This window comes from Ambystoma mexicanum, chromosome 6q, assembly GCF_040938575.1.
Source record: "Ambystoma mexicanum isolate Mex_15411 chromosome 6q, UKY_AmexF1_1, whole genome shotgun sequence".
Classification (NCBI taxonomy): Eukaryota; Metazoa; Chordata; class Amphibia; order Caudata; family Ambystomatidae; genus Ambystoma; species Ambystoma mexicanum.
The window spans coordinates 1,035,739,819-1,035,753,819 of record NC_090937.1 but is presented as its reverse complement, the minus strand read 5'-3'; the positions used below and the strand labels follow the sequence as shown (position 1 = coordinate 1,035,753,819).

Here is a 14,001-nt window from a genome sequence, read left to right as displayed (position 1 = left end):
CCCTTGGTTGCCTGTGTTGATGTGAGTGCTCCCCACCATCCCCTTGGTCGCCTGTGTTGATGTGTGTGCTCCCAACCCCTGCGTCATCGCCTATGTTGATGTGAGTGCCCTCCACCATCCCCTTGGTCGCCTGTGTTGATGTGAGTGCCCCCCACCCACCTGTGTTGATGTGAGTCCCCCCTTCCGGCCCCTCCCCTTGGTTGCCTGTGTTGATGTGAGTGCCCAACACCCCCCGCTTGGAAGCCTGTGTTGATGTGAGTGCCCCCACCTCCCCTTGGTTGCCTGTGTTGATACGAGTGCCCCCCATCCACCGCTTCGTCGCCTGTGTTGATGTGAGTGCCCCCACACTCCGCTTGGTTGTCTGTGTTGATGTGAGTGCCCCCCACCATCCCCTTTGTCGCCTGTGTTGATGTGAGTGCCCCCTACTCCATGCTTGGACGCCTGTGTTGATGTGAGTGCCCCCCACCATCCCCTTGGTCGCCTGTGTTGATGTGAGTGCCCCCACCCTCCCCTTGGTCACCTGTGTTGATGTGAGTGCCCCCCACGCCCCGCTTGGATGCATGTGTTGATGTGAGTTCCCCCACCCTGCCCTTGGTCACCTGTGTTGATGTAAGTTCCCCCATCCTGCCCTTGGTCGCCTGTGTTGATGTGAGTTCCCCCTACCCCTGCTTGGACGCCTGTGTTGATGTGTGTGCCCCTCACCCTCCCTTTGGTCGCCTGTGTTGATATGAGTGCCCCACACCCTCCCCTTGGTCGTCTGTGTTGATGTGAGTGCCCACCACCCCCCGCTTGGAAGCATGTGTTGATGTGAGTGCCCCCCATCCTCCTCTTGGTTGCCTGTGTTGATGTGAGTGCCCCCCACCCTCCCCTTGATCGTCTGTGTTGATGTGAGTGCCCCCCACCATCCCCTTGGTCGCCTGTGTTGATGTGTGTGCCCCCAGCCTCTGCTTCATCGCCTATGTTGATGTGAGTGCCCCCCACCCTCCCTTTGGTCTTCTGTGTAGATGTGAGTGCCCCCACCCTTCTCTTGGTCGCCTGTGTTGTTGTGAGTGCTCCTTGACCCCCCTCTTGGATGCCTGCGTTGATGTGAGTGCTCCCCATCATCCCCTTGGTCGCCTTTGTTGATGTGTGTGCTCCCAACCCCTGCTTCATCGCCTATGTTGATGTGAGTGCCCTCCACCCACCCCTTGGTCGCCTGTGTTGATGTGAGTGCCCCCCACCTGCCTGCGTTGATGTGAGTCCCCCCTTCCCTCCCCTCCCCTTGGTTGCCTGTGTTGATGTGAGTGCCCACCACCCCCCGCTTGGAAGCCTGTTTTGATGTGAGTGCCCCCCACCCTCCCCTTGGTTGCCTGTGTTGATATGAGTGCCCCCCACCATCCCCTTGATCGTCTGCGTTGATGTGAGTGCCCCCCACCACTGCCTTGGTCACCTCTGTTGATGTGAGTGCCTCCACCCCCTGCTTGGACGCCTGTGTTGATGTGAGTGCCCCCCACCGTCCCCTCGGTCGCCTGTGTTGATATGAGTGCCCCCCACCCTCCTCTTAGTCGGGCTGTGTTGATGTGAGTGCCCCCCACCATCCCCTTGGTTGCCTGTGTTGATATGAGTGACCCCCACCCTCCCCTTGGTCTTCTGTGTTGATGTGAGTGCCCCCCACCCTCCCCTTGGTTGCCTGTGTTGATATGAGTGCCCCCCACACTCCCCTTGGTCGCCTGTGTTGATGTGAGTGCTCCCCACTATCCCCTTGGTCGCCTGTGTTGATGTGCATGCTCCCAACCCCTGCTTCATCGCCTATGTTGATGTGAGTGCCCTCCACCCTCCCCTTGGTCACCTGTGTTGATGTGAGTGCCCCCCACCCGCCTGTGTTGATGTGAGTCCCCCCTTCCCTCCCCTCCCCTTGGATGCCTGTGTTGATGTGAGTGCCCCCCACCATCCCCTTGGTCGCCTGTGTTCATATGACAGCCCCCCACCCTCCCCTTGGTCTTCTGTGTTGATGTGAGTGCCCCTCACACTTCCCTTCGTTGCCTGTGTTGATGTGAGTGCTCCCCACCATCCCCTTGGTCGCCTGGTGCTCCCAACCCCTGCTTCATCGCCTATGTTGATGTGAGTGCCCTCCACCCTCCCCTTGGTCACCTGTGTTGATGTGAGTGCCCCCCACCCGCCTGTGTTGATGTGAGTCCCCCCTTCTGGCCCCTCCCCTTGGTTGCCTGTGTTGATGTGAGTGCCCACCACCCCCCGCTTGGAAGCCTGTGTTGATGTGAGTGCCCCCCACACCCCCATGGTTGCCTGTGTTGATATGAGTGCCCCCATCCACCGCTTCGTCGCCTGTGTTGATGTGAGTGCCCTCACACTCCACTTGGTTGTCTGTGTTGATGTGAGTGCCCCCCCACCTTCCCCTTGGTCGCCTGTGTTGATGTGAGTGCCCCCTACTCCCTGCTTGGACGCCTGTGTTGATGTGAGTGCCCCCCACCATCCCCTTGGTCGCCTGTGTTGATGTGAGTGCCCCCACCCTCCCCTTGGTCACCTGTGTTGATGTGAGTGCCCCCCACGCCCTGCTTGGATGCCTGTGTTGATGTGAGTTCCCCCACCCTGTCCTTGGTCGCCTGTGTTGATGTGAGTTCCCCCACCCTGCCCCTGGTCGCCTGTGTTGATGTTTGTTCCCCCTACCCCTGCTTGCACGCTTGTGTTGATGTGTGTGCCCCTCACCCTCCCCTTGGTCGCCTGTGTTGATATGAGTGCCCCACACCTTCCCCTTGGTCGTCTGTGTTGATGTGAGTGCCCACCACCCCCCGCTTGGAAGCCTGTGTTGATGTGAGTGCCCCCCACCCACCCCTTGGTTGCCTGTGTTGATATGAGTGCCCCCCCACCCTCCTCTTGATCGTCTGTGTTGATATGAGTGCCCCCCACCATCCCCTCGGTCGCCTGTGTTGATGTGTGTGCCCCCAGCCTCTGCTTCATCGCCTATGTTGATGTGAGTGCCCCCCACCCTCCCCTTGGTCTTCTGTGTAGATGTGAGTGCCCCCCATCCTTCTCTTAGTCGCCTGTGTTGATGTGAGTGCCTCCCCGACCCCCCTCTTGGACGCCTGTGTTGATGTGAGTGCTCCCCATCATCCCCTTGGTCGCCTTTGTTGATGTGTGTGCTCCCAACCCCTGCTTCATCGCCTATGTTGATGTGAGTGCCCTCCACCCACCCCTTGGTTGCCTGTGTTGATGTGAGTGCCCCCCACCCGCCTGTGTTGATGTGAGTCCCCCCTTCCCTCCCCTCCCCTTGGTTGCCTTTGTTGATGTGAGTGCCCACCACCCCCCGCTTGAAAGCCTGTGTTGATGTGAGTGCCCCCCACCCGCCCCTTGGTTGCCTGTGTTGATATGAGTGCCCCGCACCCTCCCCTTGATCGTCTGTGTTGATGTGAGTGCCCCCCACCACTGCCTTGGTCACCTCTGTTGATGTGCGTGCCCCCAACCCCTGCTTCATCGCCTATGTTGATGTGAGTGCCCCCCACCGTCCCCTTGGTCGCCTGTGCTGATATGAGTGCCCCCCACCCTCCTCTTGGTCGCCTGTGTTGATGTGAGTGCCCCCCACCCTCCCCTTGGTTGCCTGTGTTGATATGAGTGCCCCCCACCCTCCCCTTGGTAGCCTGTGTTGATGCGAGTGCCCCCCACCCTCCCCTTGGTCTTCTGTGTTGATGTGAGTGCCCCTCACCCTTCCCTTGGTCGCCTGTGTTGATGTGCGTGCTCCCAACCCCTGCTTCATCGCCTATGTTGATGTAAGTGCCCCCCCTCGCCCCTTGGTCACCTGTGTTGATGTGAGTGCCCCCACCCCCTGCTTGGACGCCTGTGTTGATGTGAGTGCCCCCCACCGTCCCCTTGGTCGCCTGTGTTGATATGAGTGCCCCCCAGCCTCCTCTTGGTCGCCTGTGTTGATGTGAGTGCCCCCCACCCTCCCCTTTGTTGCTTGTGTTGATATGAGTGCCCCCCACCCTCCCCTTGGTAGCCTGTGTTGATGTGAATGCCCCCCACCATCCCCTTGGTCGCCTGTGTTGATGTGTGTGCCCCCAACCCCTGCTCCATCGCCTATGTTGATGTAAGTGCCCCCACTCGCCCCTTGGTCACCTGTGTTGATGTGAGTGCCCGCCACCAACGCCTTGGTCACCCGTGTTGATGTGAGTGCCCCTACCCCCGTCTTGGATGCCTGTGTTGATGTGAGTGCCCCCCACCAGCCCCTTGGTCGCCTGTGTTGATATGACTGCCCCCCACCCTCCCCTTTGCATTCTGTGTTGATGTGAGTGCCCCTCACCCTTCCCTTGGTTGCCTGTGTTGATGTGAGTGCTCCCCACCATCCCCTTGGTCGCCTGTGTTGATGTGTGTGCTCCCAACCCCTGCTTCATCGCCTATGTTGATGTGAGTGCCCTCCACCATCCCCTTGGTCGCCTGTGCTGATGTGAGTGCCCCCCACCCACCTGTGTTGATGTGAGTCCCCCCTTCCGGCCCCTCCCTTTGGTTGCCTGTGTTGATGTGAGTGCCCAACACCCCCCGCTTGGAAGCCTGTGTTGATGTGAGTGCCCCCACCTCCCCTTGGTTGCCTGTGTTGATACGAGTGCCCCCCATCCACCGCTTCGTCGCCTGTGTTGATGTGAGTGCCCCCACACTCCGCTTGGTTGTCTGTGTTGATGTGAGTGCCCCCCACCCTCCCCTTTGTCGCCTGTGTTGATGTGAGTGCCTCCTACTCCCTGCTTGGACGCCTGTGTTGATGTGAGTGCCCCCCACCATCCCCTTGGTCGCCTGTGTTGATGTGAGTGCCCCCACCCTCCCCTTGGTCACCTGTGTTGATGTGAGTGCCCCCCACGCCCCGCTTGGATGCATGTGTTGATGTGAGTTCCCCCCACCCTGCCCTTGGTCACCTGTGTTGATGTGAGTTCCCCCACCCTGCCCTTGGTCGCCTGTGTTGATGTGAGTTCCCCCTACCCCTGCTTGGACGCCTGTGTTGATGTGTGTGCCCCTCACCCTCCCTTTGGTCGCCTGTGTTGATATGAGTGCCCCACACCCACCCCTTGGTCGTCTGTGTTGATGTGAGTGCCCACCACCCCCCGCTTGGAAACCTGTGTTGATGTGAGTGCCCCCCACCCTCCTCTAGGTTGCCTGTGTTGATGTGAGTGCCCCCCACCCTCCCCTTGGTCGCCTGTGTTGATGTGTGTGCCCCCAGCCTCTGCTTCATCGCCTATGTTGATGTGAGTGCCCCCACCCTCCCTTTGGTCTTCTGTGTAGATGTGAGTGCCCCCACCCTTCTCTTGGTCGCCTGTGTTGATGTGAGTGCTCCTTGACCCCCCCTCTTGGACGCCTGTGTTGATGTGAGTGCTCCCCATCATCCCCTTGGTCGCCTTTGTTGATGTGTGTGCTCCCAACCCCTGCTTCATCGCCTATGTTGATGTGAGTGCCCTCCACCCACCCCTTGGTCGCCTGTGTTGATGTGAGTGCCCCCCACCCGCCTGTGTTGATGTGAGTCCCCCTTCCCTCCCCTCCCCTTGGTTGCCTGTGTTGATGTGAGTGCCCACCACCCCCCGCTTGGAAGCCTGTATTGATGTGAGTGCCCCCCACCCTCCCCTTGGTTGCCTGTGTTGATATGAGTGCCCCCCCACCCTCCCCGTGATCGTCTGTGTTGATGTGAGTGCCCCCCACCACTGCCTTGGTCACCTCTGTTGATGTGACTGCCCCCACCCCCTGCTTGGATGCCTGTGTTGATGTGAGTGCCCCCCACCGTCCCCTTGGTCGCCTGTGTTGATATGAGTGCCCCCCACCCTCCTCTTAGTCGGGCTGTGTTGATGTGAGTGCCCCCCACCATCCCCTTGGTTGCCTGTGTTGATATGAGTGGCCCCCACTCTCCCCTTGGTCTTCTGTGGTGATGTGAGCGCCCCCCACCCTCCCCTTGGTTGCCTGTGTTGATATGAGTGCCCCCCACACTCCCCTTGGTCGCCTGTGTTGATGTGAGTGCTCCCCACCATCCCCTTGGTCGCCTGTGTTGATGTGCATGCTCCCAACCCCTGCTTCATCGCCTATGTTGATGTGAGTGCCCTCCACCCTCCCCTTGGTCGCCTGTGTTGATGTGAGTGCCCCCCACCCGCCTGTGTTGATGTGAGTCCCCCCTTCGCTCCCCTCCCCTTGGATGCCTGTGTTGATGTGAGTGCCCCCCACCATCCCCTTGGTCGCCTGTGTTCATATGACATCCCCCCACCCTCCCCTTGGTCTTCTGTGTTGATGTGAGTGCCCCTCACACTTCCCTTCGTTGCCTGTGTTGATGTGAGTGCTCCCCACCATCCCCTTGGTCGCCTGGTGCTCCCAACCCCTGCTTCATCGCCTATGTTGATGTGAGTGCCCTCCACCCTCCCCTTGGTCACCTGTGTTGATGTGAGTGCCCCCCACCCGCCTGTGTTGATGTGAGTCCCCCCTTCTGGCCCCTCCCCTTGGTTGCCTGTGTTGATGTGAGTGCCCACCACCCCCCGCTTGGAAGCCTGTGTTGATGTGAGTGCCCCCCACACCCACCTGCTTGCCTGTGTTGATATGAGTGCCCCCATCCACCGCTTCGTCGCCTGTTTTGATGTGAGTGCCCCCACACTCCGCTTGGTTGTCTGTGTTGATGTGAGTGCCCCCCCACCTTCCCCTTGGTCGCCTGTGTTGATGTGAGTGCCCCCTACTCCCTGCTTGGACGCCTGTGTTGATGTGAGTGCCCCCCACCATCCCCTTGGTCGCCTGTGTTGATGTGAGAGCCCCCACCCTCCCCTTGGTCACCTGTGTTGATGTGAGTGCCCCCCACGCCCCGCTTGGATGCCTGTGTTGATGTGAGTTCCCCCACCCTGTCCTTGGTCGCCTGTGTTGATGTGAGTTCCCCCACCCTGCCCCTGGTCGCCTGTGTTGATGTGTGTTCCCCCTACCCCTGCTTGGACGCCTGTGTTGATGTGTGTGCCCCTCACCCTCCCCTTGGTCGCCTGTGTTGATATGAGTGCCCCACACCTTCCCCTTGGTCGTCTGTGTTGATGTGAGTGCCCACCACCCCCCGCTTGGAAGCCTGTGTTGATGTGAGTGCCCCCCACCCTCCCCTTGGTTGCCTGTGATGATATGAGTGCCCCCCACCGTCCTCTTGATCGTCTGTGTTGATGTGAGTGCCCCCCACCATCCCCTTGGTCGCCTGTGTTGATGTGTGTGCCCCCAGCCTCTGCTTCATCGCCTATGTTGATGTGAGTGCCCCCCACCCTCCCCTTGGTCTTCTGTGTAGATGTGAGTGCCCCCCACCCTTCTCTTTGTCGCCTGTGTTGATGTGAGTGCCTCCCCGACCCCCCTCTTGGACTCCTGTGTTGATGTGAGTGCTCCTCATCATCCCCTTGGTCGCCTTTGTTGATGTGTGTGCTCCCAACCCCTGCTTCATCGCCTATGTTTATGTGAGTGCCCTCCACCCACCCCTTGGTCGCCTGTGTTGATGTGAGTGCCCCCCACCCGCCTGTGTTGATGTGAGACCCCCCTTCCCTCCCCTCCCCTTGGTTGCCTTTGTTGATGTGAGTGCCCACCACCCCCCGCTTGAAAGCCTGTGTTGATGTGAGTGCCCCCCACCCTGCCCTTGGTTGCCTGTGTTGATATGAGTGCCCCACACCCTCCCCTTGATCGTCTGTGTTGATGTGAGTGCCCCCCACCACTGCCTTGGTCACCTCTGTTGATGTGAGTGCCCCCACCCCCTGCTTGGACGCCTGTATTGATGTGAGTGCCCCCCACCGTCCCCTTGGTCGCCTGTGTTGATATGAGTGCCCCCCACCCTCCTCTTGGTCGGGCTGTGTTGATGTGAGTGCCCCCCACCATCCCCTTGGTTGCCTGTGTTGATATGATTGGCCCCCACCTCCCCCTTGGTCTTCTGTGTTGATGTGAATGCCCCCCACCCTCCCCTTGGTTGCCTGTGTTGATATGAGTGCCCCCGACCCTCCCCTTGGTCGCCTGTGTTGAAGTGAGTGCCCCCACCATCCCCTTGGTTGCCTGTGTTGATATGAGTGCCCCCCCATCATCCCCTTGGTCGCCTGTGTTGATGTGAGTGCCCCACCGGCCCCCCGCTTGGACGCCTGTGTTGATGTGGGTGCTCCCCACCATCCCCTTGGTCGCCTGTGTTGATGTGCGTGCTCCCAACCCCTGCTTCATCGCCTATGTTGATGTGAGTGCCCTCCACCATCCCCTTGGTCGCCTGTGCTGATGTGAGTGCCCCCACCCACCTGTGTTGATGTGAGTCCCCCCTTCCGGCCCCTCCCTTTGGTTGCCTGTGTTGATGTGAGTGCCCAACACCCCCCGCTTGGAAGCCTGTGTTGATGTGAGTGCCCCCACCTCCCCTTGGTTGCCTGTGTTGATACGAGTGCCCCCCATCCACCGCTTCGTCGCCTGTGTTGATGTGAGTGCCCCCACACTCCGCTTGGTTGTCTGTGTTGATGTGAGTGCCCCCCACCCTCCCCTTTGTCGCCTGTGTTGATGTGAGTGCCTCCTACTCCCTGCTTGGACGCCTGTGTTGATGTGAGTGCCCCCCACCATCCCCTTGGTCGCCTGTGTTGATGTGAGTGCCCCCACCCTCCCCTTGGTCACCTGTGTTGATGTGAGTGCCCCCACGCCCCGCTTGGATGCATGTGTTGATGTGAGTTCCCCCCACCCTGCCCTTGGTCACCTGTGTTGATGTGAGTTCCCCCACCCTGCCCTTGGTCGCCTGTGTTGATGTGAGTTCCCCCTACCCCTGCTTGGACGCCTGTGTTGATGTGTGTGCCTCTCACCCTCCCTTTGGTCGCCTGTGTTGATATGAGTGCCCCACACCCACCCTTTGGTCGTCTGTGTTGATGTGAGTGCCCACCACCCCCCGCTTGGAAGCCTGTGTTGATGTGAGTGCCCCCCACCCTCCTCTAGGTTGCCTGTGTTGATGTGAGTGCCCCCCACCCTCCCCTTGGTCGCCTGTGTTGATGTGTGTGCCCCCAGCCTCTGCTTCATCGCCTATGTTGATGTGAGTGCCCCCACCCTCCCTTTGGTCTTCTGTGTAGATGTGAGTGCCCCCACCCTTCTCTTGGTCGCCTGTGTTGATGTGAGTGCTCCTTGACCCCCCCTCTTGGACGCCTGTGTTGATGTGAGTGCTCCCCATCATCCCCTTGGTCGCCTTTGTTGATGTGTGTGCTCCCAACCCCTGCTTCATCGCCTATGTTGATGTGAGTGCCCTCCACCCACCCCTTGGTCGCCTGTGTTGATGTGAGTGCCCCCCACCCGCCTGTGTTGATGTGAGTCCCCCCTTCCCTCCCCTCCCCTTGGTTGCCTGTGTTGATGTGAGTGCCCACCACCCTCGCTTGGAAGCCTGTTTTGATGTGAGTGCCCCCCACCCTCCCCTTGGTTGCCTGTGTTGATATGAGTGCCCCCCACCCTCCCCTTGATCGTCTGTGTTGATGTGAGTGCCCCCCACCACTGCCTTGGTCACCTCTGTTGATGTGACTGCCCCCACCCCCTGCTTGGATGCCTGTGTTGATGTGAGTGCCCCCCACCGTCCCCTTGGTCGCCTGTGTTGATATGAGTGCCCCCCACCCTCCTCTTAGTCGGGCTGTGTTGATGTGAGTGCCCCCCACCATCCCCTTGGTTGCCTGTGTTGATATGAGTGGCCCCCACTCTCCCCTTGGTCTTCTGTGTTGATGTGAGCGCCCCCCACCCTCCCCTTGGTTGCCTGTGTTGATATGAGTGCCCCCCACACTCCCCCTGGTCGCCTGTGTTGATGTGAGTGCTCCCCACCATCCCCTTGGTCGCCTGTGTTGATGTGCATGCTCCCAACCCCTGCTTCATCGCCTATGTTGATGTGAGTGCCCTCCACCCTCCCCTTGGTCGCCTGTGTTGATGTGAGTGCCCCCCACCCGCCTGTGTTGATGTGAGTCCCCCCTTCGCTCCCCTCCCCTTGGATGCCTGTGTTGATGTGAGTGCCCCCCACCATCCCCTTGGTCGCCTGTGTTCATATGACAGCCCCCCACCCTCCCCTTGGTCTTCTGTGTTGATGTGAGTGCCCCTCACACTTCCCTTCGTTGCCTGTGTTGATGTGAGTGCTCCCCACCATCCCCTTGGTCGCCTGGTGCTCCCAACCCCTGCTTCATCGCCTATGTTGATGTGAGTGCCCTCCACCCTCCCCTTGGTCACCTGTGTTGATGTGAGTGCCCCCCACCCGCCTGTGTTGATGTGAGTCCCCCCTTCTGGCCCCTCCCCTTGGTTGCCTGTGTTGATGTGAGTGCCCACCACCCCCCGCTTGGAAGCCTGTGTTGATGTGAGTGCCCCCCACACCCACCTGCTTGCCTGTGTTGATATGAGTGCCCCCATCCACCGCTTCGTCGCCTGTGTTGATGTGAGTGCCCCCACACTCCGCTTGGTTGTCTGTGTTGATGTGAGTGCCCCCCCACCTTCCCCTTGGTCGCCTGTGTTGATGTGAGTGCCCCCTACTCCCTGCTTGGATGCCTGTGTTGATGTGAGTGCCCCCCACCATCCCCTTGGTCGCCTGTGTTGATGTGAGAGCCCCCACCCTCCCCTTGGTCACCTGTGTTGATGTGAGTGCCCCCCACGCCCCGCTTGGATGCCTGTGTTGATGTGAGTTCCCCCACCCTGTCCTTGGTCGCCTGTGTTGATGTGAGTTCCCCCACCCTGCCCCTGGTCGCCTGTGTTGATGTGTGTTCCCCCTACCCCTGCTTGGACGCCTGTGTTGATGTGTGTTCCCCTCACCCTCCCCTTGGTCGCCTGTGTTGATATGAGTGCCCCACACCTTCCCCTTGGTCGTCTGTGTTGATGTGAGTGCCCACCACCCCCCGCTTGGAAGCCTGTGTTGATGTGAGTGTCCCCCACCCTCCCCTTGGTTGCCTGTGTTGATATGAGTGCCCCCCACCGTCCTCTTGATCGTCTGTGTTGATGTGAGTGCCCCCCACCATCCCCTTGGTCGCCTGTGTTGATGTGTGTGCCCCCAGCCTCTGCTTCATCGCCTATGTTGATGTGAGTGCCCCCACCCTCCCCTTGGTCTTCTGTGTAGATGTGAGTGCCCCCCACCCTTCTCTTTGTCGCCTGTGTTGATGTGAGTGCCTCCCCGACCCCCCTCTTGGACTCCTGTGTTGATGTGAGTGCTCCCCATCATCCCCTTGGTCGCCTTTGTTGATGTGTGTGCTCCCAACCCCTGCTTCATCGCCTATGTTGATGTGAGTGCCCTCCACCCACCCCTTGGTCGCCTGTGTTGATGTGAGTGCCCCCCACCCGCCTGTGTTGATGTGAGACCCCCCTTCCCTCCCCTCCCCTTGGTTGCCTTTGTTGATGTGAGTGCCCACCACCCCCCGCTTGAAAGCCTGTGTTGATGTGAGTGCCCCCCACCCTGCCCTTGGTTGCCTGTGTTGATATGAGTGCCCCACACCCTCCCCTTGATCGTCTGTGTTGATGTGAGTGCCCCCCACCACTGCCTTGGTCACCTCTGTTGATGTGAGTGCCCCCACCCCCTGCTTGGACGCCTGTATTGATGTGAGTGCCCCCCACCGTCCCCTTGGTCGCCTGTGTTGATATGAGTGCCCCCCACCCTCCTCTTGGTCGGGCTGTGTTGATGTGAGTGCCCCCCACCATCCCCTTGGTTGCCTGTGTTGATATGATTGGCCCCCACCTCCCCCTTGGTCTTCTGTGTTGATGTGAATGCCCCCCACCCTCCCCTTGGTTGCCTGTGTTGATATGAGTGCCCCCACCCTCCCCTTGGTCGCCTGTGTTGAAGTGAGTGCCCCCACCATCCCCTTGGTTGCCTGTGTTGATATGAGTGCCCCCCCATCATCCCCTTGGTCGCCTGTGTTGATGTGAGTGCCCCACCGGCCCCCCGCTTGGATGCCTGTGTTGATGTGGGTGCTCCCCACCATCCCCTTGGTCGCCTGTGTTGATGTGCGTGCTCCCAACCCCTGCTTCATCGCCTATGTTGATGTGAGTGTCCTCCACCCTCCCCTTGGTCGCCTGTGTTGATGTGAGTGCCCCCAACTACCTATGTTGATGTGAGTCCCCCCTTCCCACCCCTCCCCTTGGTTGCCTGTGTTGATGTGAGTGCCCACCACCCCCCGCTTGGAAGCCTGTGTTGATGTGAGTGCCCCCACCCTCCCCGTAGTTGCCTGTGTTGATATGAGTGCCCCCCACCCACCCCTTGGTCGCCTGTGTTGATGTGAGTGCCCCCCACACTATGCTTGGTTGTCTGTGTTGATATGAGTGTGCTCCACCCTCCCCTTGGTTGCCTGTGTTGATGTGAGTGCCCCCTACCCCCTGCTTGGATGCCTGTGTTGATGTGAGTGCCCCCCAACCTCCCCTTGGTCTTCTGTGTAGATGTGAGTGCCCCCCACCATTCTCTTGGTCGCCTGTGTTGATGTGAGTGCACCCCCGACCCCCCGCTTGAATGCCTGCGTTGATGTGAGTGCTCCCCACAATCCCCTTGATCGCCTATGTTGATGTGAGTGCCCTCCACCCTCCCCTTGGTTGCCTGTGTTGATGTGAGTGCCCCCCACCCGCCTGTGTTGATATGAGTCCCCCTTCCCTCCCCTCCCCTTGGTTGCCTGTGTTGATGTGAGTGCCCACCACCCCCCGCTTGGAAGCCTGTGTTGATGTGAGAGTCCCCCACCCTCCCGTTGGTTGCCTGTGTTGATATGAGTGCCCCCAACCCTCCCCTTGATCGTCTGTGCTGATGTGAGTGCCCCCACAATCCCCTTGGTCGCCTGTGTTGATGTGCGTGCCCCCAACCCCTGCTTCATCATCTATGTTGATGTGAGTGCCCTCCACCCTCCCCCTGGTCACCTGTGTTGATATGAGTACCCCCCACCCTTCTCTTGTTCGCTTGTGCTGATATGAGTGCCTGCACCCCCCAATTGGATGCCTGTGTTGATGTGAGTGCCCCCCAACCCCCCGCTTGAATGCCTGCGTTGATGTGAGTGCTCCCCACAATCCCCTTGATCGCCTGTGTTGATGTGTGTGCTCCCAACCCCTGCTTCATCGCCTATGTTGATGTGAGTGCCCTCCACCCTCCCCTTGGTTGCCTGTGTTGATGTGAGTGCCCCCCACCCGCCTGTGTTGATATGAGTCCCCCTTCCCTCCCCTCCCCTTGGTTGCCTGTGTTGATGTGAGTGCCCACCACCCCCCGCTTGGAAGCCTGTGTTGATGTGAGTGCCCCCACAATCCCCTTGGTCGCCTGTGTTGATGTGCGTGCCCCCAACCCCTGCTTCATCATCTATGTTGATGTGAGTGCCCTCCACCCTCCCCCTGGTCACCTGTGTTGATATGAGTGCCCCCCACCCTTCTCTTGGTCGCTTGTGCAGATATGAGTGCCTGCACCCCCCACTTGGATGCCTGTCTTTATGTGAGTGCCCCCCAACCCCCGCTGCATTGCCTGTGTTGATGTAAGTGCCCTCCACCCTCCCCTTGGTCACCTGTGTTGATGTGTTTGCCCCCCACCCTCCACTTGGTCGACTGTGTTGATGTGAGTGCCCCCACCCTCCCCTTGGTCGCCTGTGTTGATGTGAGTGCCCCCACCCTCCGCTTGGTCGACTGTGTTGATGTGAGTGCCCCCTCCCCTCCCCTTGGCCGCCTGTGTTGATGTGAGTGCCCCACTCTCCCCTTGGTCGCCTGTGTTGATGTGAGTGCCCTCACCCTCACCATGGTCGCCTGTGTTGAAATGAGTGCCCCCCACCCTCACCATGGTCACCTGTGTTGAAATGAGTGCCCCCCACCCTCACCTTGGTCGCCTGTGTTGAAATGAGTGACCCCCACCCACCCCTTAGTCGTCTGTGTTGATGTGAGTGCCCCCCACCATCCCCTTGGTCACCTGTGTTGATGTGAGTGCCCCCCACCCTTCCCTTGGTCGCATGTGTTGATCTGAGTTCCCCACCAACCCCCCACTTGGACACCTGTGTTGATGTGAGTGCCCCCCACCATCCACTTGGTCGCCTGTGTTGATGTGCGTGCCCCCAACCAATGCTTCATCTCCTG

At 59.9% G+C, this 14,001-nt stretch overlaps 1 protein-coding gene across 3 annotated transcripts in view; it reads right to left on the bottom strand.

Annotated features, from left to right (window-relative positions):
- FGL1 (fibrinogen like 1) overlaps positions 1-14,001 on the bottom strand; it is a 533,869-nt gene that overhangs the window by 481,245 nt on the left and 38,623 nt on the right. The gene's annotated exons all lie outside the window — the stretch shown is intronic.